This window comes from Artemia sp. Qi Xiang Cuo, chromosome 2 (assembly GCF_049724085.1).
Source record: "Artemia sp. Qi Xiang Cuo chromosome 2, ASM4972408v1, whole genome shotgun sequence".
Classification (NCBI taxonomy): Eukaryota; Metazoa; Arthropoda; class Branchiopoda; order Anostraca; family Artemiidae; genus Artemia; species Artemia sp. Qi Xiang Cuo.
The window spans coordinates 64550573-64565008 of NC_142795.1; the positions used below are offsets into that span (position 1 = coordinate 64550573).

At 36.0% G+C, this 14436-nt stretch overlaps 1 protein-coding gene across 2 annotated transcripts in view; it reads right to left on the reverse strand.

The window, feature by feature from the left end:
• Positions 1-4128, reverse strand: part of LOC148955494 (ATP-binding cassette sub-family E member 1-like) — a 61310-nt gene extending 57182 nt beyond the window's left edge. For both annotated transcript variants that reach the window (XM_089102459.1, XM_089102454.1), the window contains exon 1: positions 4063-4128. The gene's annotated coding sequence lies outside the window, so the exon portion shown is untranslated. The remainder of the gene's footprint in view (positions 1-4062) is intronic.
• Between the last annotated feature and the right edge of the window lie 10308 nt (positions 4129-14436).

Consider the following 14436-nt stretch of genomic DNA (forward strand, 5'->3'; position numbering starts at 1 on the left):
GATGCGAAGATTTGGTTTTTCAGTGCCACAATTGAAAACAGCCTACCTGACATATATTCGCCTGATATTAGAGTATGCATGCCCTGTATGGGGTCCACAGGCTCAGAGCACTGCCTATATGAGCGAAGTACTTGAATCAGTCCAGAAAAGAGCGGTGAAGGCCATACTGTCTGATCTGTACACCGATTACGAATCAGCACTGTCTCAACTAAATTTGCCGTCACTCCACGACCGCCGTTTTCAACTTATCTGTAAATTTGGTCAGTTTCTTCTGACAAGTGATAAACACAGAAATATATTACCCTCAATGCTCACAAAAAAAGTAACTACAAGATCAAAAGCAACAAAGCTAGCCCAGCCCAAGTGTCGCACAAATCACTTCAGCAATTCGTTTGTGCCTTTTTATGTTTCTGTCTACAATAAGTGACATGTGTATTAATTTTTTGTGTCTTTGTTTACTTTGTAAATAATAGCGCGATTTAGTCGGGATTTAAACCCTGACTATGAAAGCTTTTATGTTAATAAATGATTCTGATTCTGATTTTCCCGTATAATGGAGAAAATTGTGTTGAGTAAAATCCAGGCACATTTTGAGGAAAATAATTTATGGCATTCTGCTCAGCATGGTTTCTGTAAACAACAATCTTGTAACACACAACTTCTTGAGGTGATTCATGATTTTCAATTGATGGCTGATAATGGTAATTTGTTTGATTGTATTTATATTGACTTTTCCAAAGCATTTGAGAAAATTTCCATTCCACTTCTGATAAACAAATGTCAACTATATGGTATAGGCCCACAAACTAAAGCATGGATAACAGATTATCTTACAAATACAACCCAAGAGGTTGCAGTAGGTGATGCTTTGTCATCACCTATGTCTGTCATAAGTGGAGTTCCAAAAGGCAGTTGTCTTGGGCCAGTACTCTTCTGCCTTTTTATCAATGATGTGCCAGGGGTTGTTAGGAATTCAACCATAAAAATGTTTGCAGATGATGTAAAAATCTACAGGTCAGTCATGAATGAACATGAGATTTCCTTACTTCAAGAGGATTTGGTTGCTCTGGGCCAGTAGTGCACTGCAAACTCTATGTTCATTAATGAAACTAAGTGCAATGCTGTGCACTATTTGCGTAGACTCCCTCAAAATTACCATTACTTCGTTGTTGGTAAATTAATTCCAAGTGTGGAGTATGTTCGTGACCTTGGGATTTGTTTTGATTCAAGTCTCAAATTTAATAAACATGTATCGGATATCACCCATAAGGCGAATTACCAATTACTATGTCTAAGGTGTAATTTTTCTAAGTTTAATCTTCATTCACTGATTTCACTTTATGTATCCATTGTACGTCCAGTACTTGAGTATTGCTCATCAGTATGGTATCCCCTTAATAAGAGAGATAGAGAGAGCGTGGAGAGAGTTCAACGTAGGGCCACCAAACTCATACCATACCTGAGTCATCTACCTTACCACCAGAGAATGCAAAGACTACAGTTGCCTTCTCTCCAGTTCAGACGTGATAGAGCCAACCTAATAGATACATTCCGCATTGTTAGGAATACTGATAATACCACCCCAACTCACTTTTTCACTTTTACAGAATACAGTAGTACCCATCAACACCAACACAAAATTTACCCACCATGGTCACACAAAAGATTAGGCCAAAACTCTTTGTTTAGCCGAGTGTGGAAAACTTGGAATTCACTTCCATCAGAAATAGTTGCAAGTACCACGGTCTAGTCTTTCAAAAGTAGTTTAGACTCTACAGATTTCTATACTGGGTCCTATCACAATCCATTTTGAGAATATTTTTACTTTTGTATTAGCTGATTTGTGACAGTGTGTTTTCAGTTATTTTGTATGCTTACCTTTTGGTAGGTTTCAATTATTAACAGATATGTTTCAGTTAAGTATTAGCTGGTATGCTATTGTATGCTTCAGTATTATTGTTTTCAATGTTTTCAGTTACTGTATGTTTTTGTTATGTCATTGACATTGTTATAGACTTTTTTATAATTGTTTAGTGTGACAAGCTTGTTAAAGCTTACTGTATCTTGGTATTAATAAATAAATAAATTACACTAATTAACCAAGGCATTTAAATCATCCTCTAGAAGAGCCACATCAACTGGGGAAGATATACCCATATAATGCTTTACATCATCTGTAAACATTTTACTAAAGCTGTTCAACTAGAATTAAGGCAAAATATTTTTTTGTGAAAATTTGGATAGTGTAGTTAAGGGCCTGTCTTGTAGCCTATGCAATCTCCTAAGCACTAGAAGAATGAAAAACACATAGATAGTAGCTTGATAACATTTATACTGGTAAAATTCTACTTTAGCTACTTTTGGCTATCTTGGAAAGGGATTAGGTTAGGAAAATGAAACTTTCAGGGATGGGTCCATAGGCTAAACTATGTCCCAGGGAGGTAGTTTGAAGTACCTACTTCCACTTCTCCCTCTAGAGGGTTGTGAAATTTGCCTACATGACAGGGGTATACCTATTGAAATTTTTGACAAAACAACATTTTACCTTAATTTTCAGTTATCAGTTTCTTTTTCTCTGGCTTTAGTTCTGAAAATACAATTCATGTTATTTAAGTAGAAATTCAAGCAATATCAATTTTTTTTTTTTATACTTTAGGAAATGTATTTGCATATCTTTAAAACTTTATAAATTGGGATTGAGCAAAGTTGTGAAGCTGAAAACAATTTTATTGTACTTCATTTAAGCAGAAGATCTACCTCTTGTTTACATCAGAAATAAAATTTACCAGCATCCCCACCCCCCTAATGTGCAAATATATACCCTGAACTGGTATATATAGGGGTGGGGGTAAAATCCATTTAAAAAAAAAAGATTATCATATTTGGAAAGAGCACAAAAAGAAAGGCATTGTGTGGTGTGTTTACTTTAGGCTATTTGTAAGTCAATAATATGAACTAGAAAAAATTTACCCCTGAAATTTGCCTACTTTACCTATTGAAATTTTGACAAAAGAACATTTTACCTTAATTTTCAGTTATCAGTGTATTTTCTCTAGCTTTTGTTCTGAAAATGCAATTTCTGTTATTTGAGCAGAATTTTAAGCCACATCAATGTTTATTTTTTTTTCAAAATTTAGGAAATATATTTGTATATCTTTAAAACCTTGTAAATTGGGATTGAGCAAGGTTATGAAGCTGAAAACAATTTTGCTATACTTCATTGAAGCAGAAAATCTATTTTGCAAAGTTTCACTTTTATAACATACAGATTTTTAAAGGTCATCAAAGGTCAGGACCCTCTAAAGGGAGAAGGAGTGGAGATAGGTATTTCAAAATACATTCCTGGGACATATTTTAGCCTGTAGACACATCCCTGAATATTTTGTTTTCTGAACCTAACCCCTTTCCAACATAGCCAAAAGTCACTAAAGTAAAATTTTACCTTTAGTCCTATACCTTCTCAGGTTATAGGCCTACTTAAAGCCCTTGATTCATTCATTAAAGTTAGGCTGTTTTTACCCATTTCAACTTCTTTCCAGCATAGCAAGAATTGTCTAAATAAGAATTGTCCCATGCTTTCCCAGCCTATTAAAATAACTTTTGGGAAAATTCCAGGTGACTTCAAAAGAAGTTAAGGAAGGAAATTCCCAGCAATAAGTCATTCAGTAGAATTTTAACTGACTTTTTATTAATAGCCTATAAGTGAACAGCTATAGGAATAGGCTATCCACCCAATGGGTTACTCTAGTCCTGACTGGAGGAGAGTAGGCTAGGCAATCAGAGAAATAGTCTAACCTATTTCCCCAGGTTCCCAAAATTAGACTGCATATCCTTTCATAAAAGTTGTATTTAGCTATTCCAAGGTGGCAAAAGGCCACTACTCTTTAATTTTGCCACACATAATAACTGATGTGGCCTTTCCTTATCATTAAAGACAATGCCTCATTTTATGACCAAAAAAATTACTTTACTTTCTGTTCCCAAAGCTGATTATTTACTGTATCCCAAAACTACCAGTGAAAGGCTAACGCCCTTATGACAAAAAAAAATCCTTTAGCCTACCAACAAAAACAATTTTCAATTAATATTTTTAAAATCTTCATAAAAGCCGGTCTTAAGGGATTGAAAATGATGATCATGATGGCTAAAGTACTTTTAATAGAAATTTATGTCGATATAATTTTTTTGTTATTAACACTATGAGGATGGAATTAGAACATGGTGTTTTTATTGACTATCTGTAATTCCGCGTACAAAGATTGAATGTCGTTATATACAAGTACTCTAGTGTTATTTTCATAGAATCCGCGTTAGGCCTTGTCTAAACTTCACGTTTGTGGACAGAATTTCTTCAGTGTTTAAAGGGCAATCTTACTTTTTCAAGAGATGCCCCTCCCCCATCGAAGAAAATATCTTGGAAGAGCTCATGGCCTGCCTCGCCTTTTCCACATTTTTTCCCAGCATGCACATAATCTGGAATGAAATGTTTTTATGCTGCATAGAAAAATGTTTTAATTAAATCCTACTCTCCCCTTTCTACATTTATATGAAGGTTATTGTTATACTTAACAGTTAAGGCATTGATATATGCTGTTTTAGGCATCTTCCCCCCCCCCCCAACTACACAGTGACTCACCCCTATCCTTCATGACAGCTGATCCAAAAAGAAATCAAATTAGTTCAATTTAGTACTGCCACCATACAGCATAGCTTCCTCTGTAACTGGAAAATACAAAATTTAGTTTTTTGATACATTTAAATCGATTAGCTTCTTATAATTTTATATTTATTGCAAATTGGTCTTCTTCGGAGCAAAGTCGTAATTTGGTGCAGTAAAATGTAAGAAAACAACACTTTCCAATTGCACAGTCTTTATGGTTAAATTATTTGAAAAAAACTACGTTTTCTAAAGAGTTAAAGAGGCTGAGTTACAAGGTCGAACCTTAAAACGTACAGGGATTAGGAGGCACAGTTGGGGGCTGCCGCCCCCAAACCCCCGCTTTCGCAGCCTTTAAATATAAAAAAAAATTTTCTTTAAACTGAAAGTAAGGAGCGACATTAAAACTTAAAAAGAACAGAAATTATTCCGTATATGAAAGAGGCTGTGCCCTCCTCAACGCCTCGCTCTTTACGCTAAAGTTTTTATTGTTTAAAAAAAGAGTTGTGAGAATGTCAAACTTTAGCGTAAAGAGCGAGGCGTTGAGGAGGGCACAGCCTCTTTCATATACGGAATAATTTCTGTTCGTTTTAAGTTTTAATGTCGCTCCTTACTTTCAGTTTAAAGAAATTTTTTTTTATATTTAAAGGCTGCGAAAGCGGGGGTTTGGGGGCGGCAGCCCCCCAACTGTGCCTCCTAATCCCTGTACGTTTTAAGGTTCGACCTTGTAACTCAGCCTCTTTAACTCTTTAGAAAACGTAGTTTTTTTCAAATAATTTCTGCACGTTTTTGTACAGTTTATTACTTATTATTGCTTGACTAACTGTTAGCTGATCGTGTCAGGAGTTAAAGTTGGGGGCTGCCGCCCCCCAAACCCCCCGCTCTTGAACATTCTTATGTTAAGGCTTTTAATTCCTGAATACTCAAATCACGTCGTACAGGGTGCCTCCTAATCCCTGTACGTTTTAAGGTTCGAACTTGTGACTCAGCCTCTTTAACAGCCCCCCAACTGTGCCTCCTAATCCCTGTACGTTTTAAGGGTCGACCTTGTATCTCAGCCTCTTTAACTCTTTAGAAAACGTAATTTTTTTCAAATAATTTAAAAAAGAAACTGAGTTTCTTTTCAAAGTATATAAAAAAGTTGCTCTGATGGTGAATCGAACCCGAGTTTTCCGCCTGAAAGTCTGAAGTCTCAGCCGCTGGACTATACAAACACAATAGTAATTGTTGTTTAGCAAATAGAAGGTATTTTCGACGCAAGCAAATTCCCAAAAATCTTGATTTGTTGTTGTTGGAAACCAGGCAAGGAGTGATCAAATTTAGATGTAAGTTCGACGATCCGCTTCCCAGCCCCAGGACACATTAGCCTCCAATTTTCAGCCTGATACGACAATGTTCTAGGGGGGGGTTGTGGAGTGACAATATAACATGGGCTAATATAGGAAAACGAGGTTTTTCTTACATGTACCTTCGGGTGATAATTTTTTCGGTCTGACAATATCAAAAGTCACTAACAGTTAGAATTATGCTTCGAATGAGTCCTCATTCAACCGGATCCGTTGCCAACTGTGGCCTGTAGGCGTGGCTAACAAAAAAAAAAGAGATGAATTTTAAGTGGCTATATTTGTTTTTTTGAAAACAGGGAAGGAGTGATCGGATTGAGCTGAAATTTCGAGGATAAGCTCCCGGGCCCTAGAAAAGCTTAACCTCTAAATTTCAGCCCAATCGGACACCGTTAAAGGGGGGCTGTGGTGGGAGGGTCGAAACTTCCGGCCCAGTTTACCCCATGAAGATAAAGTCGGAGGAGGATGAAATTTTGCAAGTTTCTTAGTTTGAGCTTGGGCTACAAAATGCAATTACCGCCGTCTCTCTGCGACCTCTAGGACCTGAAATCGCTTAACATTGTGGTGGGTCGCCTCTTTATAGAGGCACAAGTGTGCCTCCTTGACTTCAAAAGAAACTTTCGATTTACGTTCGAACGAATCCTCTCCCAATTTTCTAGGACCTTCGATTTGATACGATCATCCCTCGGAAAAAACAACAACAAAAAGCAAAGAAACATGCATCCCCGATATTTCTTCTGAAAAACAAAATGCAAAATTTCACATTTTGTAGGTTGGAGCTTGAAACCTCTACTGATGGGTTCTCTGATATGATTAGTCTAATGAAGCAATTTTCACTAAGAACGCTTGCTTTTACGATCACCATTGGAAGATTAGAAAAAACAAATAAACATACACCCATAATTTTTTTTTTCTGCATCCAAGATCTTTCTTCTAAAACAAGAGGCAAAATTCCAAATTTTTTAGGTTGAAGCTTAAAACCTCTGCAATAGAGCTCTCTGATATGATGAATCTAATAAAATGATATTCACTTAGACAAGATTGTTTGCTTCTTTGGGGGTGTTTCCCCCTTTTATCGAAAATCAGACAAATTTTCACAGATTTGTAGCTGTTGGTTGGTAACAATAAACTGAATGGATGTTATACCTTTGGAACCAACATAAAAAGCCAATTCTGTTAATGTGTCAATTGTCATCAAAACTCCGTTTTTGGTTTTAGTGAATATTTGCCCGAGTAGACCCTTACTTGCTGTTCGTTGCTACGAACTATTTGACAAGATCGTCTTGTGATAAACAATTTTATTTGAACCTCTTCATTTTATTCAGTTGAATTTGAGCTAAATGCATAATAATGCGGAATAGTGTAAATTAAATATAGATTTTGTTTTATTTTTCATGCAAACTTAGTTACTTTTTTTATTTGAGAATTTTATTCGAACTGTATCTAAAAAAAAGACTTATACCTAAGAAAAGGTATCCTAAAATATATTCCCGTGCCCATGTCCCCACCACAGCTGTTCTGGTTGGTTATATATATATATATATATATGTATATATATATATATATAGTCTTAATTGAGATTTAATCAGTCTTATTTAAGATTGCGCTTTATTTATATCTTAGTTTTTGGACACAACCTTGTTCAACTTGTATAATTTCCCAACGGAAATTCATTGAGGATTTTATTGATATACGGATTAGTCTTTTGCTAGTTATTTCGACAACGCAAATTCCCCTGGGACAGATAATCGGATTAGAGCAATGTTTTGGATTTTCGGACTATTTGCTTGTTCATGAATCCGATTTTTAGAATTGTGTCCTGTTTTGTCTCTTCTGGATTTGCTATTATGATGGAGATTGAGTGCTTTACGACAATGAACTTTCCGCAGTCAAATTCTTATGAAGGGGTAGGAAAAAAATTTTTGCAGAAATATGGAGCTGGATTTTTTGACCCTATGTCTATTATGATGGCTGAAATTATCCCCTGATCTCAAGTGTTCGTTGGCAAATGTGTGCCTAGACAGCAAGGCAATCTAGCCATTTTCCGTCACATGAATGATATGATTGAGACCTTTTAGAAGCGTGAGACTGATAATTTTGTTCTGCCGACTTAGGTGATTATTTTTCCAAGCGACGTTCCTTTTATTCTACCTGTCGCATATTCCAACCTCGCATCAAGGTGAAGTTAACTTAACATTGCCCCCGTACTCAAGTAAATCTGAAAGAAAACTGTGTCTTGTGATCGGAACTTCCCTATTCTTCGTTATTTTGTTCCCCAACCAGCCGTTGATAATCTTGCCATGATTGCCATTTAAAAAGTTATTTGTCGACTGAATATAGCTGCAAAAGATATTGATTTAATTGAACGTATTGACCGGTCACGAATGTATTCTTATCATAAGGCCGTCTGGCAATAAGTTAGCGGTGTGAACTGATGGGACTGCTGTTGAGGACTTTTGCAAGTTTCTGGAGTTAACGAGTTTCAACATCCACCTAGGTGTTGTCACGACTGCAAATCATTAGATTTTATGAAGGTCAATTGTGATAGCTCTAAGCTTTGTACTTACTGTGCAGGAGAGTAGAAAATAGAATTATCTATAGACTCGTTTACCATTAATGGGACGAAGAACAAGGAATATTCTTTGAACGCTGAAACTGTCTAATTTTCACATTTTATTGCTATACATTTATTACAAGAGCTTAAACTCGTATCGCAGAGGCAATTGATTCTTGGGTTTTGCTAGGAGTGCTCGCAAAACTTCCCAGACACCTTCATATGGACTGGACAATTTATTAAAATAGAGGTTAGCCCCGCTATCCCCCAGTCTTTTATCGTGAAAGTGATTGTACTCCGTTTTCCTAGCCTAGTTCTCATCAATGCATATATCCTTTGCAACTAAAGATCTTTGTCCTCTTTAACAAAGTTTACGAAAGTGTGTTCATTGGTAGAGACCTTTCTAGTTGGTGATGAGAACAATATACTGGATTGGATTTTTTTAGGCAGTATGAACTGTGATATAAACTCTATTCCAACATGCAATGAACATTGTTGGAATTGCTACCTAATGGCTATCGAATTTTGGATAAAGATGCACCCAATACACAGTCTCACATACGTATTGGTGCCTCATTGTCTGACATCGAACACCGTGTTGTTTGTTCCAGTGTCTTCATTAGCTATATTCACATCCATCAAGATAAACATGATTATGACCACCTGCCCCTTTCTGCCACTGTCGCCATAAACATGACTCAGGTTGAACAGACCCATTGTCCTAGTTACCAAAAGCAGATAGCCGAAAGAGACTGGTAAAAGCAGACTGAACTCTATATTTATCTCGTTTTTTTTTCATTTGTCTATGATTAAAATTCCAATTAATATGGTGTGTAGCAGCGTTATATCCACAAGTACGAATTCAGCTTAATTTACATTACGGCCAGGATGTATCCTGCGTGAAAAAAAGCTGCAAAAATGACACTCTCGCTTTGCCGTTTTAAGTTTAAGACTATAAGTTAAATATGGAAATCTAACCAGGTTTAAACATTATGAGAAATCATGCAAAATTGTGGCTTAGAATTTGGGTATCGTGCGGCCGCCCTCTAATGGGCCGTGTGTTCAACACTTATCAAAAACAAAGTTGAAATTTAAACTATATCTTCCTAAAGTAAGGTGTAATGCTGATGAATTTCCAAAGATTTGTAGTCATTCGGAATAAGGGATTAATGTCACGAAATTTGATTCATCTTCTGCTGCTGATGGGATCCCTAATGCATATTGAATTAAGAATCATAAGAAAACTTTTAATATTTTGAATTATGCTGTTCACTCTCAATTATACAGGCATTAGCCTGGTTTCTATACAAAGTAAATTACTTAGTATGATGATACTTTTTAGACAAAGAGCTACTGAGGATAAAGTTCTAAGAGAATTAGTGGAGAATAATATTGCTGCGGTTAAGGTAGGAAATCAGTTTAGTTGCTCCTTTCCTATTAAATCAGGAGTTAAGCAGGGTTGCGTTGTATCTTATTCATATACATCATTTTTGTGGACGTTGTCTTAAGAAGCATAGCAAAGGCAATGGAAGAATACAGAAGCTAATGGGGAAGTGAAACTCTCCTAGACTTATATTATGCTGATTATTAAAAAAACATCCTAGATGAAGGTGTTAGCCAAACCAATGAACTTTTAGAGGTTTTGCGAGTTCAAGGTGAATAAGTTTGAAAATTAATGTTAAGAAAAACAAGTCACTAAAACTAGGAATAAGTGATGATAAAAAGGTGACGTTGGATAACCAGACGATCGACCAAGTTGAAAGCTTTACTTGCATATCTAGGGTTATTAGTAAAGACAGTGGGAGCAGTGAAGATGTTAAAAGTAGAATGACCAAGACCCAGTGTGTTTGTTTTTCACCGTTGAAAAAAAAAAATTGGAAGAATGTAATTCTGGAAGCTAAGATTCAAATAGTAGAAACTATAGTGATGACAGCGGTAGAGTATGGTTCTGAAACATGGACACACCAAAAAACGGAGGAAGATTTACTAGATGTTTTCCCGAGAAATTGCTGACGGACTATTTTGGGTAGGCGTGCCCGACTGACTGACGGTATCTCAAACAGTAGGCAATACGAAAAGTGCGGTTCAGTGCCGCCTTCTGTGGCTATAATGAGAGAAACATTGAGATGGATAAGGCAGGTGAAGGAGGACGGATTGCCAAAGATTATCCTTTTCAGTCAACCGTCTAGGGCCAAATGAAAAGCCGGCGTCCCCGGTTGGGGTGAAAAAACGCTGTAAGGAAAGATTTAAAGGAAATTGGAACTTCTTGGTAGGGTGTAAAGAGGGAGGCTTTGAACAGATTACGATGGAGGAGGAACATACGTAGCTGTGTTGGCTTCAGGTGGCTTGGTGCTGCAGTGAGTTGTTCTTAGTAGTAGTAATACTCTCAGTTTGCCATTCTTTGTTCTTGTGTATTAACTAAAAAGATCACACAAGGCCATGTGTCTTCTGTATCTATTGACCGTGTTATCTGTCGAGTTAAGAATTAACAAAAAATTGTTGAATATTGATAGCATAAGTGTTTTTCACCTTAATACTGATTCTAAAGATTTGATTCATCATTTGCAGTTATTATTTCAAATTTGTTTGTGCGTGTCTTTGGTGCCAGATTCCCTTTTTGTGTGTGAGTGTCACTTTAATCCTGACTACTGGGGAAAATTTGACTAATTGCGCATTACGGTAACTTGCTCGTTAAGCAAAGTTTTTGAATATGTCCTGCTTTCTGAAATTCTTGAAAATATAGAATATGTGTTGGGTCAATTTGAGTTTCAACCCTATATAGTATACCAGTATATCGAGTTTTTACTTCTTTATTAAATCAAGTACAAAAAAATTGATCTGAAGTGTATTTATGCGCGTTAGAAGTTTCAAAAGCGCTTGACTCCGCTTGTTATAGCCAAGTGTGGTATTCTCTTATTCAGCTTGGAGTGAGTTGGTCTCTTATATTCGTCCTTAGTTTTGGAACGCAAATTCATATGTTCGTTCAGGTCAGAGGACAATTTTTTTTTTATTATTCCCAATATTTCTGAACTTAGAAAGAAAGTAGGGGGGAGGAGTCACCATACCTTTTGAATGCTTGATCGTAATCTCTGCTATCACCATATTTTTTGGTCGTATTTTACGGGCCTAACCCATTTATCCTATTTTGCATATGTAGATGACTTACTATTTATTAGCCGTTTAAAGTATAGCTTGACTTATTCGACCCAGTTTGTTTCTAAGCTATGTGAAAAATTGACCTTGTGATTAACGCTGAAAATTGTAAATATATGGTTTTTAATGCTGAACATCGAATCAGAGATCTGCACTGTGGTTCCTTTTCAGTTAAGCTAATTCCTGCGTTGAGTTGGCTTTGGATTAGTGTTTGCTCTGCTGTATCAGCTATCCTTTCTAGTGCACTTTTAGACATTAACAATAAACTTAAAGCAGGTTTTGCTAAAATTGTTTCAAATTGACAAGACTCTTGAATTTTTGAATGCTAGTGATACGCAGGACGTTTTAATTCTTTAGTACTTTAAAAAAAGCTTCTTATTGTTCTACTTAAGAAAAACCCTTATGTTTCAGGAGTCGTTCTTAAAGAATTGGGACGAGAGTCAAACTTTAGCGTAAGGAGCGAGGTATCATGGAGGGATGAACCCTCTCATATACGTAATAATTTACGTTCGTCTTAAGTTTTAATGTTGCTCCTTACTTACAGTTGAAAAAACTTGTTTTTTTAATTCAATTCCTGATTTTTTTAAACAATGCCGGGAAACCCGTCTTCTCCTCTTCAGGAATATCCCCCACACAAAGATTTTCTACACCAGTGTTTCCCAAACAATGGGTCGCGGCCCTCCAGTTGGTCGCGAGTGAACATTGAGAGGGTCACAGTCGCAAGCATTAATATTGGTATTGCTCAGATTCCATAGTGGTGAGTAGAGGCACTTATTTGTTCTAATTGAAATTATTTTTTTTCTTTTTTTTTACAAGTCAGCTGTCCAAAGACATACCGTGAATGCCACTTTTTGACATTTTGAGCTTGATATCGCTCCATACTATTTCGACCACACTCTCCATTTGTGCAGTTCAAATTCGTCTATCGTGACTTCTTCTATATTTGTAAATTGTGGCAAAACCATGAATATATTGTCGAAAACTTACAGCAAAACCGTGCATGTGGCCATAGAATCCATGTCAAAATCTTGAATGTATTTCCACCAATTAGGAAGCCTCTAAAAATGACGAATTCGTGCATTCACGGTTTTTTCTTGTATATTCGTAATTTTTATCGAGTGATAGAAATGTAGTCCAGAGAAAAGGCACTGTTTGATTTAGCTAAAGAGAAAATGGGTGAAAAGGTAAGAATGAAACATTTCTAATCCTAAACTTGTAACTAGTGTATTGATTGTGTCTTAGTGTATTGTGTATTGATTTGTGTCTTAAGTTGTGTGTGCACTTGTAGAAAACTGAGGAAATTTGTTTATGAAAATTCCTATATTGAGTTTAGTTTTGTTTATGTTCATCATAACTGATGTTCATCAAAAACATAGTTTTGTTCATCAAAACATCACAACGTATCAACAATTGCTTTTTATAAACCACTGAATCGGGGAAAAGCTACCTTGTCAACATCTAACATTCTAACCTTTGCTTTACATTAAATAATCACAAGAGAAAAAAAATAAAGAGAAGGTAAATAATATACAAGATCAAAAGATAAACTGAGCAAGTGCATAAAATAACAACAAGAGAAAAAGAATACAAACATAAATAAAAGTAAAACAAAACTTATGGAGCAAGTTCTTAGTTCTTATGTTTCTGTCACTTCTTCCAGGTTCTCATATTTGCCTTCATGGTAATTATGATTATTATATGGCCAAATTTTAGGGCTTTGCTTTTTTTTGGCGCTTTTCAGTGGCTTTATGTTATAAAAATGTCATTTTGAAATGGGTGTATTTCTCCATAGGGTTTTAATCAAAATGAATAACAATTTTAAGAAGTCGAGCCTTCCGCACTTTCTTATGATCATTCTAGGTTTTAATGCTACTCTTTCCACTACTTTGGAAAGTGTTTTTGACAAAAGTTTTTTTTAATTATCTAACGCTTAAAATTTATCATGCACATCGTTTTAGTTAGGTGTGCTGTATTGAAATTTAGAAATTTCAAGCAGTTCAACCAACTCACGATTTGAAGGAGGGACAAGGATTTTTTTTGTGAAGCTGAAAAGAAAGGTTTTTTAAATTCCAAGGGGAATTTTTGAATAAAAATTTTAAAAGAGATTCATGAATTCTAGGGAGGCAATTAGGCCCCTGGCGTCAATAGGCACCCCCTTAGACGTCTTAAGACACATTTCTTTTTAAAATATTATTCGCTTTCTTATCTTCTGTATTTTAACATTGGTTTATTTGTGAAAAAAAAAGCAAAAAAAAAAAAAAAAAATCTAGATTGAAAGTAAATTACTTAGCCAAGTGTATTTTTGTTGCTAAATCATTGTTTCTTTAAAGATTTTTAAAAGAGAATCCAGGGAAGAACAAATGAGGAGACAGAGAGAAACGAACTGCTCTGAAGATGACGACATTACTTACCGGAAGAAGGTTAGGACTTGACTTAAAAACATCATTCAATCGGCAAGCTGATGTCACGCGGTTCAAATGGAGATTGAAAAAGCTCAAGCTTTAACGTTGAGCCATAAATTCTACTCCAGGGTACTTTCGTAACAACTTTAGATCCATCAGTAGCACTCGTAACAGCTGTAGAGCCATCAGCAGCACTTGAGGTCGACGGATATGAGGAAAGTCCTGTCTTCACGAATTGGGTGCCTCTGGGATTGTGTCCGTAATATTCTGGTGAGATGAAACCTTATCTCAATAACGATGCAAGCGTTTTTATAACAAATTCGGACC